The 19,241-nt window shown below is 43.9% G+C and overlaps 1 long non-coding RNA gene across 1 annotated transcript in view; it reads right to left on the bottom strand.

Annotated features, from left to right (window-relative positions):
- Positions 1 to 19,241, bottom strand: part of LOC117874086 — a 427,235-nt gene that overhangs the window by 226,516 nt on the left and 181,478 nt on the right. The window lies entirely within an intron of this gene.

The raw sequence follows: 19,241 nt of genomic DNA, 5'->3' as shown, positions 1-19,241 counted from the left end.
TCAAGTTTTCAAGGACTTCAGCCTTCCTATAAAGCAAATCACCATCCTTAATCAAGGCAGCAGAGAGGTGCTGGCAATCTCAGACTGATGAATATTAACAGTATCCAGAGTATTTCTATTTGCTCTTTGAGCACTTTTTTTTTTTTTAAAAAAAAGCTATTGCACTCAGATGAGGAGCTAGAGCACCTACTTTATATTCCAGTGTTGCTATTTTTAGATTCTCAAGTGCTTTAATATTCTGAAGTAGCATTTCAAGGAGAAACTTGCAAGAGTTGCTGCTTGCAGTCACACTCAGAGACAGAGTCCTCTTCTAGCCCAGGTTTTGAAAATGACCTACAATGGGGAAGGCGAGGAATCTCCTTAGTGATTGCCTCTCCTTTTAGCACTGTGCTAGGTTCCCAGGCAGGAATGACTGCGCCACAGTTCCCTGCTCTAACTTCTCTTATTTGGGCTCCCTTCAGCACCCCATCATAACTGCCACAAATATTCCAATATAACTGAAGCTTTATGGCCAGTAATTAAACTAATCAAGCCTTAAGGACCATCCCAGACATCATATCTCAAAGGGAAAAAGCCAGTCGAGCAGGAGCTTTGATACAAAAAGAAAAGTCAAGCCTTGTTTATACCCAACTCCAGCAACTATCCAGTACCACAACACAAAACCATGGGAACTTTTAAACAACCAAATTCATAACTTTTATACTCATGGCATAAACAGAGATGTTGGATGAAAACATAAATATTCTTCCTGGAAGGTTTATTTCATAGAATTCAAACCAAGAACACACAAATCAGAGAGAGAAAGCAGGCTGCTCCCTAAAACTGAGGCTAGGTCTACACTACCCGCCTGAATCGGCGGGTAGAAATCGACCTCTCGGGGATCGATTTATCGCGTCCCGTCGGGACGCGACAATCGATCCCCGAATTGACGCTCTTACTCCACCAGCGGAGGTGGGAGTAAGCGCCGTCGACAGAAAGCCGCAGAAGTCGATTTTGCCGCCGTCCTCACAGCGGGGTAAGTCTGCTGCGATACGTCGAATTCAGCTATGCTATTCACGTAGCTGAATTTGCGTATCTTAAATCGACTCCCCCCTGTAGTGTAGATGTACCCTGAGACACAACTCACCCCACCTTACTCTAAGCTGTCTGTGAGCTGAATTGACTGATTGCATGCTTCCCTAGAGAGCCCACTAGCCTGCAAAACCCCTGAGATGTTAAAGTGATAGATCACAATTTTAACAAAGTTTTCAATACACCACAATAACATTCATGAAATCCACTGTATTTATTAACATTACTAACATCAGATTCTTGCCCCTTTCCAGGGTCTGATTCTGCATCCGTTGAAATCCATTGAAATCAATTGCAAAACTCCCACTTCGATAATATGAGCTCAATCCAATTTCTGAAGCTCATTCAATGCTATGATTTGTTGAGGAAGAGTCAACATGGCTTTTGTAAAGGGAAATCACGCCTCACCAATCTATTAGAATTCTTTGAGGGTGTCAACAACCATGTGGACAAGGGGGATCCAGTGGACATAGTGTGCTTAAATTTTCAGAAAGCCTTTGACAAGGCTCTTAAACAAAGTAAGCTCTCATGGGATAAGAGGGAAGGTCCTCTCCTGGATTAGTAACTGGCTAAAAGATAGGAAACAAAGGGTAGGAATAAATGGTCTTTTTTCAGAAAAGAGAGAGGTAAATAGCGGTGTCCCCCAGGGTTATGTACTGGAACCAGTCCTATTCAATTATTTATAAATGATCTGGAAAAAGGGGTAAACAGGTGGCAAAATTTGCAGATGATTCACAACTACTTAAGATAGTAGTTCAAAGCAGTCCAAAGATAAGTCCAAAGCAGACTGCAAAGTGTTACAAAGGTCTAAATTAGCTGATACATTTCAAGAAAGTTCTTGAAATCATTTTGGATAGTTCTCTGAAAACATCCACTCAATGTGCAGTGGCAGTCAAAAAAGCTAACCAAATGTTGGGAATCATTAGGAAAGGGATAGATAAGACAGAAAATATCATATTACCACTATATAAATCCATGGTATGACCACATCTTGAATACTGCATGTAGATGTGGTCACCCCATCTCAAAAAAGATATATTAGAATTGGACAAGGTACAGAAAAGGGCAACAAAAATTATTAGAGGTATGGAACAGCTTCCATATGAGGAGAGATTAATAAGACTAGGACTTTTCAGCTTGGCAAAGAGATGACTAAGGGGGGATATGATAGAGGTCTATAAAATCATGACAGTTGTGGAAAAAGTAAATAAGGAAGTGTTATTTACTTCTTCTCACAAGAACTAGGGATCACCAAACAAAATTAATATGCATCAGGTTTAAAACAAACAAAAGGAAGTATTTCTTCACACAACACACAGTCAACCTGTGGAACTCCTTGCCAGATCCCACCATGTCAGGTCTGGATCCCCACTTTGAACTTTAGGGTACAAATGTAGGGGCCTGCATGAAAACTTCTAAGCTTAACTACCAGCTTAGCTCTGGTTCGGCTGCCACCATTTCAATGGATTCCCTCCCTGGGAAGCCTTGAAAAACCTTCACCCATTCCCTGGTGAAAACAAATGCAAACCCCTTGGATTTAAAACAAGGGGAAATTAACCATTCCCCTCCTTCCTCCCACCAACTCCTGGTGAATCAGTTCCAACCCCCCCTGGGATCTACAACAGGGAGAAATTAACCATCCCCCCTCCTTCCTCCCACCAACTCCTGGTGAATCAAGATCCAAAACCCCTTTGGATCTAAAACAAGGAAAAATCAATCAGGTTCTTAAAAAGAAGGTTTTTAATTAAAGAAAAAGGTAAAAATCATCTCTGTAAAATCAGTATGGAAATTAACCTTACAGGGTAATCAAACTTAAAGAGCTCAGAGGACTCCCCTCTAGTCTCAGGTTCAAAGTACAGCAAACAAAGATAAACACTCTAGTAAAAGGTACATTTACAAGTTGAGAAAAACAAAGGAAAACTAACACGCCTTGCCTGGCTATTTACTTACAAGTTTGAAATAGGAGAGACTTGTTTAGAAAGATGTGGAGAACCTGTATTGATGTCTGGTCCCTCTCAGTCCCGAGAACGAACACACTCCCAAACAAAGAACACAAACAACAGCCTTCCCCCCCCCCCCCGCCCGCAAGATTTGAAAGCATCTTGTCCCCTTATTGGTCCTTTAGGTCAGATGCCAGCCAGGTTACCTGAGCTTCTTAACCCTTTACATGGAAAAGGATTTTGGAGTCTCTGGCCAGGAGGGATTTTTATAGTACTGTACACAGGACAGCTATTACCCTTCCCTTTATAGTTATGACAGGTGTGATGAAGGCCAAGACATTAACAGGGTTAAAAAAACTAGCTAAGTTCATGGATGATAGCTCCATCAATTTCTGTTAGCCAGGATGGGCAGGGATGGTGTCGCTAGCCTCTGTTTGCTGGGAATGGGCGACAGGGGATGGATTACTTGATGATTACCTGTTCTGTTCATTCCCTCTGCAGCACCTGGCATTTGCCACTGTTGGAAGATAGGATACTGGGCTTGATGGACTATTGGTCTGACCCAGTATTGCTGTTCTTATGTTCTTAGCATAAGTGAGTAACTGAGTGGTAACCCGGAGCTACTGGGAATATTTTGTTTAAATGATTTTTGCTAAAAGCTTGTATAAAATGATACCAGGTTACCGCAGGAAATCAAACTGATGCCAGCTTTGGATATTTTAGTATAGGAACATCCACAAATACATAATCACAAACTTGCCTGGGCAACAAGTTTACATATATGATAAATAGAGACTAATAATATATTAATCTATAGAATAAGTATACCCTGACATTATTAAGGTGAGAAAGTCAGCTATGAACAAAAGAGGCCAGGCATTTATATGAATGTTCATAGCAGCCACCAACCTCTATAATAAGCCCAACCGCCATCAAGCCTGAAGATTTTGACTATCGGACTTGCTTGGCATTCCAGAGACAGGTTAGGAACTCTTTGGGCCACAGTCTGCCTTTCACCACTAGGTCTCTGTGAGAAGGATGTGAGTAGGGGTAAGGGGCGGGGCGGGACGGGACATCAGTTGGTTTGGAACGTTTGTGATTTCATCGATTGTGCTAATAAAAGTATTGGAAAGCTTTGCTTTGCCTTCAGTGAGAGTGTCACCATTGTGCATGTCGGGGTTCCTAACCAGACATTGAACTTAGTAACAAGAATTCTGTTGTGCCTGAGCCTGGGATTAGAACCTTTCAAACCTCAGAAATGGAATCAGGGGCTAATTGGGAAGTCTTAACAGTCATAATCAATAATCACTCAACAAAATACAAGCTATAGCCTGGAATTTTCAAAGGAGCCTCAGAGGGTTGGGCAACAATTTCCACTGAAATCCAGGGGGATTTGGGCTACTCATTCCTTGGGCTAATTTGAAAATCACAGCATAGATTTATTCAAACTTTGCTTTCAGTACACTGACCTAGAATGGACAGAGATTCAATGGGTGTAAACTGGTGTAGCTCCATTGAAGTCAACTGAGGATCAGGTCCCTTCCTACCAATTCTGTTTTTGATTCATGTATGAGAGAGTGGTTTCCATTCATGGAATATTAATGATAAAATATCACTGCAATCTTCTATTTATGAATATTATCCATTACAGATGCATCCACATGAGAGCTTTTCTTTAAATCTAAACATTGAAAATCATTCTAATCTAGTATCCTGTGGTCATGCCCCCTTAAGTAAGTCAGTCAATTTTCCTAAATGCTGCAAAATTTAAATGACTAAACTCAAAGATTGCTGTCCCATTCACAATATCTTAAAAACAGCACAACAGAAAATGCTAGAGCCATTGGCCTGGAAAAAAATAATACGTAATCTCTTGACATAGGTCACATCATGACTCTGTGCTCTGAAAAAATAAATCAGTTCAGTTCAAAATGAAACAACTTAATTAGCAATGAAGGCTCAAGGTCACTTACTGTATGGCTGAGCCACACTGATTGTAAGCATCACAAACTATGCACAGGGACTAGGATGAAAACTAACGACAATAAAGATGAACTCTCCTCAATATATTTATAACATTCTTTAAAATAGAACTGTTCATATATCATAGTACTGGGTTACATTTTGCCACCTTTAATCATGCTGAGTACTAGCACCGGTGTCTGGGAGTTGTCCCATTAAAATTAATAGGACCACTTGCACAATAAGGAAACACTCAATATGGGTAAGGGCAAGGGCAGAATGAGGCTCTTAGAAATCACATATCACTGAAAGCAGAATTGTATGTTTCTAACAAATCTTTATAACAATGTATAATACAACCACAGAACCATAGAAATGTAGGGCTAGAAGGGATCGCGAAAAGTTAAGTCCAGCCTCCCGTGCTCAGGCAGGGCCAAGTGTACCTAGACCATCCCTGACAGGTGTTTGTCTAGGTCTGTGTTTTAATCCCCACAATGACAATTCCAATTCCAATGGTAGTATCTATATGGTATCAAATGAGGAAGATTTCAAAGTGCATTACTTAGTCACTGAAAAGAAGCAAAGAGCTTTGCTGCAAGGATTCTCTCTCCCTCTTCTTGTTGCTCCTATGCAGAGAACAGGTGCAATCAACAGGGATGCACAGGAACTGTGCTAGGCTGGCACCAATAATGGTACTAGCGTCCCCCCTTCCTGAGCTGGAAGAGTTGGCATGAGTGTGGCATCACAGTCCCAGCTTTACCCTTTTCTTCTGCCAAAGGCATTGAGCCAGCCTTGAGAAACCCAATCTGCACACTGTAACATAGTGCTGGAGCTCCACTTCCTGCAGGTGATTTCGAGAAGTATGTCTGAATCAATCAGAATCCCTCCAAAGACTCCTGCAGCTCAGCTCCATCGCACCACAAGCAGTGTGGCCGGTGGCTTAAAGCCTCAGTTTGGCCATTAACTTACTAATATGGAGTGGTCAATTTTCATGCTAAAATCTTTTGTGAAATCAGCAGGACAGTATTTTGGAATGGACAGTATGACCCAGATTGATCTCAGATTCTCTGTTCCTCTGCTCAGTAGATGGACTTCAAGGGTAAAATCAATACCACTTGGCAGAAACTATCTTCTTTCTCTTCCTTCCTCCCTTGTGGACCCTTACTCCCCTACTTCCTCCATATGATCCTTCTCCCCATCTATGGGACTCCCATCTCTCTCTCTTTTGCTGTGCTCCTCTAAGTCCATAGACTTTCTTTGTTTCATCTCATTCACTCCCACTCCTTGATTTCCCTTGTGTGCTCATACAATCCCTCCCTTTCCTTGGGCAGTCTCATCCAAACAGCCCTCTTCTTGATGAAACTGTCCTTTGACCTCACCTGCCTCTCTAATCAAGATCCCATCTCCCTGCTACCCTGTGCCTCCACACTCCTTAAGTGGACTATTCCTGCACTCTTGAATGTCTTTCCTCCATCTCTCTTTCACACCTCACTTTATGTTGCCTTCTTCACTGCACTGTGCTCTCACCAACCTTACTAATGACCTCACTTGCCCAACCTGAATAGCCTTTTCTTTCCCGTCCTTTGTCTACACTTACATTCAGCCTTTGAAAGGGGTGATCATTGTCTCTGATTTTCTGAAGTACAGTGCTCTCCTACGCCATTATCCTACACTGGGATCTTTGCATGCAGATCACTGGGGAGGCTCCATACAGGTACAAAGGTCCACTCACATAAATGAGCTTGCAGAATTTCCTCTCAACTCCCTGATTGCTGCTACAGCATTCCCCCCCGCCCCCGCGCGGACTGTCTTAATTGCCTGTTTTCAACAGGCTCTTACTTCCTTAGTAAATGCCCCCTAGTATCCACCCTAACAGTGGCTTTAAACATTCACAGCTAATACCACACTCATCATGATATAAAGCCTCATATGAAAGTAAAAGGAGTTGAGGACCCAGTAACACTGTATAAATAGAGATATTATACAAAGATCTGCCATAAGATTCAAGTTCTTGGTTTAATAATGATCATGAAAGAAAAATAATACACAAAACCTCTGAACTCCATAATAACTGTCCAAAATGCCAGTTGTAGAATGGGAAGAAGAGAGACTTACATCAAATAATAGATACTAACATTGCTGTTAGACTTCACATTTTCCAGATAATGTGCTGTTAGGCATTGGAGGGTGAATTTCATCACCTTTTGTTGACACCAATGTTTCCAGGACCGGCTGTGGTTATGTGCTATATTGCTAAAGCAAGGCTCAGCCATGTACAGTACATTTCATATTTTGCTGCTTCCATTTCACACTTTCTGTCCTGAATATTCATGGCTATATTGTTCATCATACACAACATTTCCTGGGCTCTGCTGTGATTAGATAGCATCAGAAGGTGTCCAGGCAAATTGACTGGCACCAAACATAACTCATTGTTCTGTCAAAAACCTGCCATGTCACTTTGATGAGAAACGATTTATTCTAGACATTAAACCACAGACTTTTCCCTATAAAATGAAAGGACAAATTCTTGACAGAAATAATTAGCCTAGTGACATGACAGACAGCTCTTGGGATGATACTTCCCCCCTTCTGACAGAACACTGTGCATCAACAGTGAGTTGAATTTTTGTTCAGCTTGTGCATAATTCAGTGCACATATGGTCTTTAGACTGTGTGTGCCCAAAGCATACTTTAGACTGTCTGACAGGTTATATCCACGTATTTTATCTGACAATGACAAGGTTACATAAACCTCATTCAAATGCTTCTCTTCTATTCAACCGTGTGTGTGTGTGTGTGTGTGTGTGTGTGTTTGCTTACGTAATGTTAAGGGGATGACTAAGGGTACGTCTACACTTACTGGAGGGTCCGGCGGCTGGCAATCGATGTTCTGGGATCGATCCCGGAAGTGCTCGCCGTCGACACCGGTACTCCAGCTCGGCGAGAGGAGTACGCGGCATCGACGGGGGAGCCTCCCTGCCGCGTCTGGACCCACAGTAAGTTCGGACTAAGGTACTTCGAATTCAGCTACGTTATTAACGTAGCTGAATTTGCGTACCTTAGTCCGAAGTGGGGGGTTAGTGGGGACCAGGCCTAAAACTCAAAGAAAGAATTGTTGAAAATTCATGCTGAAAATCCAAGCTGACACACAATCTGACCTCCGCTCATGAGTGATGGCCAAAGAGTCAGTCCTAAAGTCCAGCTTTGAAAAGGACACCACCAATTCATTTTTAAAAATATAACAACAAATATTCAAGGCCAGCTCCTTAGCTAGTGTAAATTCCATTAGCGTCTCTCTCCTCAGTAGCCCAGGCTCCCACAAGCTCATCAGACCTGCCCCCCACTACACTAGATTTCCATAGAGTATCATGTCAAATTCAGTGTCTCCACCCTTATGTTTAAGGCACTTGAAGATTTGGTCCCTGTATAGTAAAAGATCACCTAAAGTTCTGGGATGAAGTTGTTTCCTGCCCACCCATCCATTCCTTATCCCTTTTGCCCCTATCCCTTCCAGCGTCCCCCTACCCCAGTCCCACTTCTCCCTCCCCACCTGAGCTTCTCACCCATGTCTCCCCTACTCACCTCCTTGTCCCAGTCTCCTGACCACCCAGTCCCAGTGTCTAACCCCATCCCCAGGCTCTTCATCCAAATCCCCTCAACTCAGATTCCTTAGGCTCTCTCCTTGTGCTTCTCAGCCAAGTCCCAGGCTCTCCCCTTGGTTTCCGCTCCTGCACTCTGTGGCCAGCCTGTCTGAGTCTCCCCCTGCCAAGATTCCAACCTCAGTCAGGCCTCTCGCCCCTCTGCATTCTAGTTAGGCTGCTCCCATCTTTTCCTTCATACTGCCTGGTGCCAGCAGGGGGAGCATGTAAGAGACTGAGTCTCTCTGCTCTCAGTTCCAATGGCCTGTACCACAGTGACTTGCAGCAGCCAGGAAGGATATTTGCAGGCAAAGTCCTGTTTAGCCCTGCAGCTCTGTGGGGATGATGCATGCACTGTTCTGTTGCATTTGGGAGCTGTGGGGGGGTGAATAATGCTCAGCGCAGACAGAATCGTTGGAGAATTTAGCTGCCAGACTATAACAAGTCTCTGAGCATGTGCAAACTGGGATTTTCAGAGGCTCATTTCTCAAGTAAATTTGGGCAGATTTTTATTGGGATGCCGAAAAGCACTTTGCTGATATTTCAAGTCCCTGCTCCAAAGCATGGAGACATTAGAGCTGCTCCAAAATATGATTGTAAGAATATTTTTAACATATATAACATTTCCCCCTAAATTCTTTCTTGGAAATAACTGAACAATTTGCTGAGACCTTCAGAAAAAAATCAGCAAGAGGCAGACACCTGGCATGCAAAATTTCAGCCAGAACAATTAAAATTTGGGAAAGTTATAAGAAACTGAAAACAGTCATGTAATGGGAAGCACAGGGTAACTTTAACAATATGTATTACTACCAGCTCTGCCTGTAATAATCCAGGTATGGCTGGAGACTCTGAAAGAAAGATTCTGCAGTTCTTTCATACTCCAATAGTCCCAGGAATTACAAATCTGTTTATATTATTACCAGTTAGTTAATCTCTAAATACTGAAGGAAATGGAGATATCTGAAGACAATCGATGGGATTATCAAAAGAGTGCAAGTGATTTAGTTGTACAATTTCCAGTGATTGTCAATTATCTCGGCACTTTTGGAAATTCCACTCAATATGGTTGTGTAACACGAAGAAAACTGAGATCAGACATGAGTAAGTATTGCTGACAGGAGTGGAGTAAGGTTTGCAGAATCATGTCCCTCGTTTTATTAATAGAAAGGGAATTAAAAGTTGTTGCTGGAATTGAAAAGTACAGCTGTGTGAATAATTGATTTTTTGGTCCACGGCCAGATCCAAAAAATCAAAAATAAATTAAAACAAATTAAAAATTCAGTGAACAGGAAAGTTTAAAAAAAAAAGTCTACTTTCAATTTTGAGCTTTTCTTTTTCTTTTTTTTTTAAGTTTTTCTCTTTTTTTCCTAATATTGAAGGAAGTTGCAAAACATAAAGTCATTTTGAATCAAAAGATCAAAATGCTTTGTTTGAAAAATACCAAAATGAAATGCTTAGATATTTTGGGATTTTTTGGTTTGGTTGTTTGTATTCTACCAAAACAATTCAGCAAAATCAACATGAATTTGTGAAATGTTTCAGTTCACCCAAATCTGGACTTTTGGCTGAAAATGTTTTGGCTGAAACATTTTCTCCTGCTCTACTGAAAAAGGCAGTTTAGCTTGTAGCAATAAGCAGGAGGGAGAAGGAGCTTTTATAGTCAAAGAACCATAAAAAGGAGGAAAATATTAGATAATTTACCAAATAACTAATACTTCATGGCTCAGATCGTCAGAGCTATCTAAAGGATTTGACTTCCTCAGGGAACTGATGGGCAGGATCCCCTGGCAGGCTAATATGAGGGGGAAAGAGTCCAGGAGAGCTGGCTGTATTTTAAAGAAGCCTTATTGAGGGCATAGGAACAAACCATCCTGATGTGCAGAAAGAATAGCAAATATTGCAAGCAACCATCTTGGCTTAACAGAGAAATCTTTGGTGAGCTTAAACACAAAAAGGAAGCTTACAAGAAGCTGAAACTTGGACAGATGACTAGGTAGGAGTATAAAAATATTGCTCGAGCATGCAGGGGTGTAATCAGGAAGGCCAAAACACAATTGGAGTTGCAGATACCAAGGGATGTGAAGGGTAACAAGAAGGGTTTCTACAGTTATGTTAGCAACAAGAAGATGATCAGGGAAAGTGTGGGACCCTTACTGAATGGGTGAGGCAACCTAATGACAGATGATGTGGAAAAAGCTGAAGTACTCAATGCTTTTTTTGCCTCAGTCTTCACAGACAAGATCAGCTCCCAGACTGCTGCACTGCACGGCACAGTGTGAGGAGGAGTTGAGCAGCCCTCTGTGGTGAAAGAACAGGTTAAGGACTATTTAGAAACGCTGGATATGCAGAAGTCCATGGGACAGGATCTAATGCATCCGAGGGTGCTGAGGGAGTTGGCTGATGTGATTGCGGAGCCATTGTCCATTGTCTTTGAAAATTCGTGGCGATCGGGGGAGGTCTCAGACGATTGAAAAAAAAGCAAATATAGTGCCCATCTTTAAAAAAGGGAAGGAGGAGAATCCGGGAAACTACAGCCTCACCTCAGTCCCCATAAAAATCATGGAGCAGATCCTCAAAAAATCCATTTTGAAGCACTTGGAGGAGAGGAAGGTGATTTGGAACAGTCAACATGGATTCACCAAGGGCAAGTAACGCCCGAACAACCTGATTGCCTTCTATGATGAGATAACTGGCTCTGTGGATATGGGGAAATCAGAGGATGTGATATACCATGATTTTAGCAAAGCTTTTGCTACTGTCTCCCACAATATTCTTGCCAGCAAGATAAAGAAGTATGGATTGGATGAATGGACTAGAAGGTGAGTAGAAAGCTGGCTAGATCGTTGGGCAATATGGGTAGTAATCAACGGCTCGATGTCTAGTTGGCAGCCGGTGTCAGGAGTCGGTCTTGGGGCCGGTTTTGTTCAACATCTTCATTAATGATCTGGATGATGGGATGGATTTCACCCTCAGCAAGTTCATGAATACACTAAGCTGGGGGGAGAGGTAGATACACTGGAGGGTAGGGATAGGGTCAAGAGTGACCTAGACAAATTGGAGGATTGGGCCAAAAGAAATCTGATGAGGTTAAACAAGGACAAGAGCAGATGGATGAATTCCATGCACTCCTACAGGCTGGGGACCGACTAGCTAAACAGCAGTTCTGCAGAAAAGGACCTGGGGATTACAGTGGATGAGCAGCTGGATATGAGTCAACAATGTGCCCTTGTTGCCAAGAAGGCTAACGGCATAATGGGCAGCATTAGTAGGAGCATTTCCTGCAGATCGAGGGAAGTGATTATTCCCCTCTATTCGGCACTGGTGAGGCCACATCTGGAGTGAATGCAGTCCTCTATCTAGACAACAGTGAAGTACATCACAGTTAGAAGCAATGCAAACTTTCTCACACTGAACCCAAGAGTGCCCCAGTCCTTAACTGGAATACTCCGTATAAGGGGTAGATCATAGTTCATTTCATGTACCACCAAATACTTATCCACTTTTGGTCACCATTCTGAACTAGATTCAAGCCAGCAACTTGGAAATGAAAATCTCCATCTTCCATTGCAAAATCATCTGAGTTGCATAGTTACTCAAGACACTACTAAGACATTACTAAAACCGTTGTGAATTGTGTTTTAATCCTTTCACCCCACAAAATATCAACTAAATTCCTTGAATCAAAACATTGTTTTTATCAAAATCTTTTAAAGAATCAGTTGGTCTCCAAAGAGCACCCAAGTATTTAGTCACTGTGTCCGTCATCTCTCAAAAATTATAGACGGCTCAGTGTTGCACTTAAGCTTACCATAGGCTTTGATTAATTTAGAGTGAAAATTGCACAAGTCATTAATAACGGGTTCTTACTCAGACAGCTACACAAAAATTACAATAGATATTGAACTTGGTGAATCACACAAATAGAGACAAGATGACATTCAGTTCCACACAAACAAGCATAATTGCAATTATAGAAATAGAAATACAGATATTGGAATAAATATAGCCGAGCAACCAAGCCCAAAGTAACCACCACTGAATCTTGCATACTCACAGTTTGTTAGAGACCACTGAAGTGAAGATAGAAAAACAGTCAGTGGAGGAAACACAATAGTTGTGCATGACAATCCAGATTTCACCATTCTGTCATCCGAATGTCCCCATCTAGGGTTGGTCCGCCAAGCTTCTATAACTCTATTGTCCTTACACCCTCTTATATCTGGGACCATATTTGATTTGGTCTCAGTGTGTCCGAACTGGCAGAGAGCCCCCCATATTGTAACTCACATCAGGCCTGGCACACTCATTGCCACAACACACTGTTGTCATAATATGTATCTCAAAGGTGTGCTGTCAGGTATAATATGTAAACTGGTGGCACACTGGTTCCCCAAATCATTATGTGATGTGTGTACAGTGGTCTACATTTATATATGTCTGCTGGAAATACGTGTTTGGGAAGGAGTGCAAAAAAACAGCCTGCCCTAGCCAAAGGAATATGTATTTACATGTCTGACTGGTCCAATTGCGGGCAGAGGACAATAAAAGTCCATTTACATATAAGGTAAACAAAGCCTTTGACCTAAACAAGCAGCAGAAAAGACTGTTTCATGCTCATACCAGGGGACAGAATCTGCACCCCAGGAAGCCTTCCTGGCTCTTGAGGCAAAGACAATGAATGTTGAGTAATATAAGGGGAGCAAAAAGACCTTTTAATTATCCTTCACTGAAGGGACATAGGGTACAGCACCCTTTGAGCCTGTGAAAGTTGGATCCCCCTGTTTGGAGAGCTAGGAATACTGGTAACTTTATGTAAGAAACTGATGAGGCAAAAGATTGTAACCTGATAAAATTAAGTTTTAGTCACTAGAAAGTGGGTTTTGATTTGTTTTATTTGTAACCAAACCTGTCTCTTTTATTCTCACTTAGTACCACTTAAATCTCTGATATTTGTTAATAAGCTGATTCTTGTTTTATTACAAAACTCTCTCAGTGCTGTGTATTAAAGTGATGTGTGAGTCTTCAGCTAACCGAACAGGCTGATGGATGCGCTGTCTCTTTGGGGACAGCAAACTTAATTTCTGAGAGTTTCCAGTGACAGGGACTGGACACTGCAGGAAGACATCTCTAGGGAATTTGGGAACTTGGGTTCACAGATTGTTACTACCAGGCAAGGTATAGATGGGTAGAATCTTGAGGAAGGCAGACAGGCTGGTGTGCCAGGGAACTGAAACACAGCTTAGCAGCAGCAAATCCTCACTCTTGCTAAGCAGAGTGGTAGCACAGCAGCTCCCAGTTCAAGGAGTCCTGAGCTGGACAGGACACTCGGCTCTTTGCCCATGTTTGCTATTCTGGGAGACCATAATTAGGGTTCCCACTGTTTATCATAAGCTATTTGCGCCAACACATTTTCTAATGGTTTTGATACGTTAATGTGGTTATGCTCCATGGTTACAATACCAAAAAGCCCCTAAAGTTCAATTATTTGAGGCATAAACTGTTCTTGTGCAGTTTATTTGTCTGACACAAGATACAGCTTGCTAAATCTCATAACCTTAGGTCAAGCATTCATGCTAAATATTTAGACCTTATGCTAACTACCAGGCCCTATAGGTTTCACACCTTTTGGAAAGCCTACTTTAAATGTTAATATGTTTCTTTGCCTGCATTACAGCTTTAATGGCTTCTGTTATTACTATTTAAAATATTTTAGCATTCTTTAAGCATATGAATTCTAGTTTAATCCTGCATAAAGACCTTCCCTAGATCCGGTCAGGGGTCACAAGTCAACATTACAAAGGCCTCAATTGATAGTTTTATGGGTTTTATATGTTATGAAATATAATGTATTAGTCACCTTCATGAAGAAATATTATGATTGCCATCAAGAAGTTTCTGTGGGATTTGAAACTTGATACTAAAAGAACTTGGAAATGTTGAAAACTTATGGTGAACAGTGATTCACTAAACTGTGACTACTAACCCAGTTTGGGTTTTTAATTGTATTTAAATATTTTCTCCAGCTGCACTGGGTGAAGATTATATTTCCCCTGAAGTGGGAGACAAAAGAATTCATTCTAACCCTCTCAACCCTGTCTCAATGACTCATAGTCTTTAAGGCCAGAAAGGACCACCAGTGTCATCTAGTCTGACCTCCTGCACATTGCAGGTCATAGAACTTCACCCACCCACTCCTATATAGGCCCATATCCTCTGGCTGAAGTCCTCAAATCTTGATTTAAAGAGTTCAAGTTACAGAGAATCCACCATTTACTCTAGTTAAAACCAGAAAGTGTCCCATGCCCCACACAGCATAGAAAGGTGAAAACCCATCAGGGTCCCTGCCAAACTGACCTGGGTGAAAATTCCTTCCCGAGCCCAGTTAGACCCTGGTGACAAGTTAGACCCTGAGCATGTAGATGAAACCCAACACCCAGATACCTGGGAAAGAATTCTCTGTAGTAACTCAGAGCCCTCCCCATCTAGGGTCCCATCTCTGGCCTTTGGAGTTATTCACTAATAGTAGCTGCAGCTGGCCAACATGCCATTGGAGCCAATCTCATTATACCATCCCCTCCATAAATTTGTCAAGCTCAGTCTTAAAACAAGTTAGGTTTTTTGCACCCACTACTCCCCTTGAAAGGCTCCTTCCAGAACTTCACTCCTCTCATGGTTAGAAACCTTCATCTAATTTCAAGCCTAAACTTATTGATGGCTAGTTTATATCCATTTGTTCCTAACTTAAATAATTGCTTTCCCTCCCTGGTGTTTATCCCTTTGGTGTATTTATAGAGAGCAATCATATCTCCTCTCAGCCTTTGTTTTGTTAGGCTATACAAGCAAAGCTCCTTAAGTCTCTTCTTGTAAAATAGGTTTGCCATTCCTCTCATTGTTCTAGTATCCTGTTTCTGCACCTGTTGCCATTTGAATTTATCTTTCTTAAACATGAGAGACCAGCATTGCATAGAGTCTTACCTTGCTTTCCAACCCTTCCACTTCTGTTCTACCTCCCCAACCAGGGGCGGCTCTAGGCACCAGCAAAGCAATCATGTGCTTGGGGCAGCCCATTTGCAGGGGCGGCAAGGATCCAGCATGGGAGCTGAGAACCAACAGGGGCCCCTGGGAGCTGTAGTTCGTTAGTTAGCTCCCTGCCTATAAAGCCAGCCCTGGAGCAGGGAAAGAACTACATTTCCCAGCATTCCCTTGGCCACTACCAACAGGAAAGAGGGGGAGGGAGTGAGGAAGCTGAGACCGCATGCTGTAGCCTGCTGTGAATGGAGAGCTGCACTGTGAGTAGGGATTCCATATTTTAACATTCAAAAAATAGGACACTCCACGGGGAGGGAGGGTAGCCCCACCCTGCCCCCATCCGCTCCCTCCGACTGCCCCCCACAGAATCCCCAACCCATCCAACCCCCCTGCTCCCTAACCCCTGATCACCTCCTCCCGGGACCACTGCCCCAACTGCCCTGCAGGACTCCACCCTCTATCTAAGCCCCACTGGTCCTTGTACCCAACTTCCCCCTTCCTGAGACCCCGCCCCAACTTCCCCTCTAGGACCCCATCCTCTACCTGTCCCCTGACAACCCCCTGGGACTCCCATGACTATCCAACTGCTGTCTGTCCACTAACTGCCCCCCCAAAACCCTGACCCATCCAACCCCCCCTTCTCCCTGCCCCTGACTGCCCCCTCGAACCTCCGCCCCATCCAAACCCCCCTGCTCCCTGTCCCTCTACTGCCCCTCCCCGGAAATCCCTACCCCTTCTCCAACCCCCTTACCGTGCCACTCAGACCAGCGTGTCTGGCTTCGTGCAGCGCCAGACACGCTGCTGCATACATGCTGCCGTGCTCCCCTGTGGAGCCACAGGTTCCGCCTCCCGCCCAGCACCTGCCTTTAAGATTTGAACACCTCAAAATTCAGGAGTGCTCAAGCTCAGTTTGGGGAGCTGTTACTTCATTTCTCCCAAATCAAATATACTGATCCACTGTAACTTGCTGTAGAAGAAGTAGGATAAAATTGAGCAAGAAATGCTTCTCAATGGTTATTAGGACTGGAATTGCTATTTTCAACAGCCACTGCCTTTTGTTTTTGTTTGTTTGTTTAAAAGGAAGACAGTGATATTGCATTGGCAAATTCCCCATAGAAAGAAAGAGTGGAACAAAAGAATAATAAAGGCACCTCAACTTTTCCTCATTTATGTAGGACAGTCTTATAATATGCATCCAGATATCCTCCAATCACACAAGCTGAAAATGGTTCCACTTGAGGTGAGCTCAGGGCTGGGGTGGCAGGTGGTCTGTGTGTGTGGGCTCGGGAGGCAGGGGGGTGCGGGTCAAAGGATGAGAGCCCAGGGATAGGGCTGCAGGAGGGTGCAGCGAGGAGCCCAGGGCTGGGACTGGAGGCAGCCAAACATTTTTTTACTTGGGGCAGCAAAAAACCTAGAGCCGGCCCTGACCGCAGATCGCGATCCGGATCGCAGCTTTTTTTTTTTTTTTTTTTTTTGCCGCTTGGGGCGGCAAATACTCTGGAGCTGGCCCTGTGTGTTTCAGCCAGGCTGGTCTGGTCCTGGCCTACTCCCTCCTGGGGAAAGCCCAAGAGCTGATGCGGAACAAGCTAAGCAGCTGCATTAGACTCAGGAGATTGGGGCGGGACCCAGGCCTCATTCCCATCCTATCGCCATTTGCTGGCCTGACAGCAAGGAGCCTGGTGGGGAATGAGAGCGAGAGCAGGTGCTACTGGGAAGGGAGATGAATTCACCTCCATGAGCAGGAGGGAACCAGCTTGTCCCCGGAGCAGCTCCAACACAGCTCTTTAGCAAGGCTAATTAATGACAAGCGTTACCTCATCATGGACTTATGTTCTCAGGGTACGGTGCTTTTGCTCTTGGGAAGAGCAGAGGAGTCCCCCAAGTGCCCTCTGCGAGCCTCTCCTGTCCCAGAGGGCCTCGCCCAGTGGCCTAGTGTCCGTGTCACCTGAGCCACCACCTAGAGAGAATGGGAGGATTCAGTCAGCAGTGGCTGCTGATCTGCCCCATTCACCAGGGCTGCCATCCCGTGGCTTCAGCATTAGTGTCTGGGATGACTTGGGGCAAGATCTCGACCTCCCCGCAACCCACTTCACTGCTGCCAGAATCCCCCCCTGTAAAATCAGCATGGAAAATAACTTTACAGGGTAATCAAATGTAAAAAGTCCAGAGGAATCCCCTCTAGCCTTAGGTTCAAAGTTACAGCAAACAGAGAGAAACACGCTAGCAAAAAGGTACATTTACAAGTTGAGAAAACAAAGATAAAAACTAACACACCTTGCCTGGCTGTTTACTTACAAGTTGGAAATAAATAAATTAATGGAGATATCCCATCTCCTAGAACTGGAAGGGACCTTGAAAGGTCATCGAGTCCAGCCCCCTGCCTTCACTAGCAGGACCACGTACTGATTTTGCCCCAGATCCCTAAGTGGCCCCCTCAAGGATTGAACTCACAACCCCGGGTTTAGCAGGCCAATGTTCAAACCACTGAGCTATCTATGAGAGACTTGTTCAGAAAGATTTGGAGAACCTGGATTGATGTCTGGTCCCTCTCAGTCCCAAGAGCGAACAACCCCCAAAACAAAGAGCACAAACAAAAGCCTCCCCCCCACCAAGATTTGAAAGTATCTTGTCCCCTTATTGGTCCTTTGGGTCAGGTGTCAGCCAGGTTACCTGAGCTTCTTAACCCTTTACAGGTAAAAGGATTTTGGAGTCTTGGCCAGGAGGGATTTTATAGTACTGTACACAGGAGGGCTGTTACCCTTCGCTCTATAGTTATGACAAGCTCAAACCTTCAAAGTGTCTGGCCAGCAGCAGGACATTAGCACTTCAGGGGAGGGGTGTGTGTGGCAGTGACATCACAAAGGCCTTTTGCAGGACCTCAGCCTATTGGTCAAAGGTGGTGGGGAGGTGGTGACCTCCCAGAGAGATGCTGACATCACCCAGGCAGGATAGGGGCGCAGGGCCAGGGAAACCCCAGAGACCCCTGTGGCTTTGGTTCAACAAGTTTCCTTCTCGAGGTCTCTCTTTGAGGACTGGGAGAGTATTAGGGTTCGTGTACATGCGTGCGAGGAGGAGCCTCTTTCGAGTTTTCTCCTTTCCTTTTACTGATTTTACTAGAAAACAGACGTCCCTATTTACAAGGTAAGAGCCTCTGAGAGGTTTGGAACCTGTTCAGTCTCATCCATCTGGTGCCAGCTGAATTCTAGGCATGGAAAGCACTAGTTTAAGGTGGCAGAATTTTATTCCCCACCTGGGATTTTGTCCCATACAATCACTGGGGACATTAGGGTTTGTCCTTTTCGTTTTTCCTTTTTCTCCATCCCTCCTTCCTTTCTCTTCATCTCTTCCTTCTTTTGTCCTTTCTCCTATTCCCCTCCCACCACCAGGAGGGGTGAGGCGGGCTGGCTCCAACTGGCTGTAGGATCTGCTGCTGCAGGGGCTGTGGGTTAGGAGTGTTCCTCTTGGGGAGGCAGAGGCAGAGCAGAGAATGAGCTTGGCTGGAGTCAAGTTCTTCTTGTCCTGGTTAAGTGGTGACTGGGCTTTTAAGGGGACCATGCTGACCCTCCACACACACACCCTGTCAGGAGGTGAAGGA

This window comes from Trachemys scripta, chromosome 3, assembly GCF_013100865.1.
Source record: "Trachemys scripta elegans isolate TJP31775 chromosome 3, CAS_Tse_1.0, whole genome shotgun sequence".
Classification (NCBI taxonomy): Eukaryota; Metazoa; Chordata; order Testudines; family Emydidae; genus Trachemys; species Trachemys scripta.
The sequence above is the reverse complement of the archived record's forward strand: the minus strand, read 5'-3'. Positions and strand labels throughout refer to the sequence as shown.